Here is a 3532-nt window from a genome sequence, read left to right as displayed (position 1 = left end):
AGGGAAAGAAGAGTTCGTTGGGTCAGTTAGTACAGTATACCAGTAAATTGTTTTTGTGTGCCAGGAAAATGTGGGACTTAATTTAGAATTCTAAGGTACAGGAGCAACATGGTTGGAGGGAAGAGTGGACACGGGATGCCCCTTGGAATTTGAGACTCAGAGTTGATGCTTATCAGTGCACTGAGCAGAGGGGTTCCTGGTTGGAATATCGAGTAAGTAAATACAGAGAAATTCTTGGGAGAAATGACTTTTGACAAAAAGAGGGTTATCCATGCGTTGAGGAATTACAGTAGCTGATATTTAGATGTTTAATAAGTCTTCTTGTGGTGTTGGAACCTTTTCATTTGACAATTATCACCATATCAGTTCACAGAATTGTTAATTAAAAAAGTTGTGCTGGGCTTCCCTGGTGGCGCAGTGGTTGAGAGTCCGCCTGCCGATGCAGGGGACGTGGGTTCATGCCCCGGTCTGGGAGGATCCCACATGCCACAGAGCGGCTGGGCCCGTGAGCCATGGCCGCTGAGCCTGCGCGTCCGGAGCCTGCAACGGGAGAGGCCACAACAGTGAGAGGCCCTAGTACCGGAAAAAAAAAAAAAGTTGTGCTTGTAAAATTAGAGTGTCTTTGTTAAGTCTAATACCTCGCAGGAGGGCATATCAGTGTTTGAGGTCAGGAAGATTAAGAGATTCTTCTGAGGTTTGGAGGTAGGATTATGCCTTTGGATTAGACTTGAGATTAGGGCTTGAGTTCATTGTAACATGTGGTGTAGTAGCTGTGATGAGATCATTGCATTAATAGTGTCAGAGCATCAGGTGTGGGAGCCTGCCACAGAGCTCAGCTTTGTTTTTACCGTAAGGCTGAAGTTTTAACCTCAGGGAGTGGCTGCTTGACAGCTGTGTACACCCATAGCGACGGGGACGGGAGAGTATGGAATTAGGAAATACGTTACCTAGAGTGAGGCTCTGTTGATGACGAGCTGTACCTTTCAGGTGGTTCCATCTTACGTTTCCCTCAAGGAATTCTTTTTTGGGGGGTTGGCTTTATTTCTTTTCTATCCTCCTATAAAACATGATTCAGTTTATTTTTTATTTTTTAAAGTGCACATACTGCCTTTTTAAAAAATCTAATTAATTTGGTTGCGTTGGGTCTTCGTTGCTGCGCACGGGCTCTCTCTAGTTGCGGTGAGCGGGGGCTACCCTTCGTCATGGTGCGCAGGCTTCTCATTGCGGTGGCTTCTCTTGTTGTGGAGCACGGGCTCTAGGCGCACGGGCTTCACTAGTTGTGGCTCGCGGGCTCAGTAGTTGTGGCTTGTGGGCCCTAGAGCACAGGCTCAGTAGTTGTGGCGCACGGGCTTAGTTGCCCCGCGGCATGTGGGATCTTCCCGGACCGGGGCACGAACCCGTGTCCCCTGCACTAGCAGGCGGATTCTTAACCACTGCGCCATCGGGGAAGCCCCCATGATTGTTTAGATCATCGGCTTTTGACTTTGAAACTTCTGCTTAATAGCACTGTTTTTCGAAACTGATTTATTCTTAGAAGGTGATGGTAAAATTCAAAACAGAAAGGAAAAGTCTTTCTTTTGAAAGTTACTTAGGCCAGCTAACATGTCAGCGTGCACTAAGCATAGAAATGAAACCTGCATCTCTGCCAGCAAGCATGATTCAACCGCGTGAGAGCAGGGCAAGTGTGCTGGGCCCTTCTGTGTCTGCTCTCCCGTGTCTGTGGCTGGAACCAATTTCCTGGTGTCAGGGGTCTGCTGGACACCAGGGCAGAAGGTGTGTATACGTAGACCCTGAGCTGACGGGAGAGCTGGCTGAGGTCTAGGGCCCGCAGGTGTGTATAGGAGGTGCCTCGCTCCCCGCTGCGGGTGGGTCTGAAAGTGGCTGCTTCCGAGGAGGTCTGAGGGACAGGGACGGGTTATCCAAGCGAAGAAAGACCTAGCGGCTGCCTGTGTCGAGCTGCAAAGAAACTCAACTTGTAGACACTGAACTCATTGCTGAGTTATTCTTCACCCCATTTTTTTCTACCAGGTGAGCATATGCTCATCCAGTGATTGTTACAGCGATTATAAGGGTTAATACAGGTGAAATGCTTAGACAGGGCTCAACAAAAGATAGTGGTGCTTTTTATCATAATGATGACCCTGTGACCTGAAAAAGTCGGCTGACCGGGTGACACCGAATTGGTGGAGGGGCTGGAGATCCAGGTTCCTCCATCTGCGTCTCCTTGGCCTTGTGCTACCTTTTCAATGATTTTCCGTATTTGAAACTTTCTCACTTCTCTGTCTGAGAAGAAACGTGATACACAGAATGTTGCTTCCACGTGAGAGTCGGGAAGAGCCATCACGCCGGGAGAGTGCATCTTGTGTACCTGAGGACTTGGGAATGAAGATGGATGACTTGGCCTCCGTGTTGGTTTGTTCAAATCTGCGCCTGATTTTGGAGGTTCAGATTGTTGATGGAAGAAAAGTGTTATGTTTGATTGTCACCACGGGTCATAGGACCCTAACAGGCTGGTTTGCACATGACATGGGATGGTGGCTGACGCACGCACACGTTCCTTTCTCTTGTATGTGGCATCTGACTTCCAGGCACTCAGACCCTCCGCCGCCCTGGGAAAGATTAGGAGAAATACCAAGGTGCCTTTCAGAACGGGCAGGAATAGGCAAGCTAGGCTTTTGTTTCTGAGGAGACTTTGCAGATCAGTTTTTCTCTCCCTTTTATCATATTTACAACAGACATTGCGGGGGGCTTGACTCATCGTCTTCTACAGTGAAGAGATAGCTCAGTGGGTCTTTAAAGCGTTGTATGGCATCCAGAAGGATGATGTCAGGGCAGGACATTAAAAAGCTCACCTCTGTTTTTGATCTTTAGGGGGTAGAAAGGGGAGGGGTTGGGAGAGGAGAAACATCTAACAAGAGACATCTTAATTTTTCTCTTCTGGGGAGAGTTTCCCCAATCAGAGAGCCGAGGTGTGCGGGATACATGGGGATAAAACTGAGGGGTAATAGTTTTGTTTTCTTGAATTGCCCACCTGTACATTCAAAGTGGTCTGGAGCTGATTTGAAAGCCGCTGGCCCTTCCAGCGGGCAGGTCCTGCAGGGCTGCAGATGGATGGCTGATGCAGGCAGCCCAGAGGCAGAGGACGGCGGGCTCTGTGGTTTGCGCAGAGGGAGCCCAGGTGAGGGGGAGCCAGCTGGGGACACGAATGCCCCCTGATGAGGCCAAGCCAGACCCGTCACGGGCTGTAGCCACAAATGCCAGCAGGGCGCTGAGGGTGTAGATGAGAGGAGGCAGGAGGCATCCGTGTCCAAGGACCTGGGCACTTCCCTGCCCCCCATTTCCCCAGCGCCATCTGAAGGAAAGAATAGGATGAAATTCTGGGAGAGGCAAAGCATCTTTACTCAAGAGAGACTTAACACCACTTACATGAATTTTTTTTTTTTTTTTTTGTGGTATGCGGGCCTCTCACTGTTGCGGCCTCTCCCGTTGCGGAGCACAGGCTCCGGACGCGCAGGCTCAGCGGCCATGGCTC

This window comes from Lipotes vexillifer, unplaced genomic scaffold, assembly GCF_000442215.2.
Source record: "Lipotes vexillifer unplaced genomic scaffold, Lipotes_vexillifer_v1.1 scaffold543, whole genome shotgun sequence".
NCBI lineage: Eukaryota > Metazoa > Chordata > Mammalia > Artiodactyla > Lipotidae > Lipotes > Lipotes vexillifer.
Note: the sequence above shows the minus strand (reverse complement) of the source record.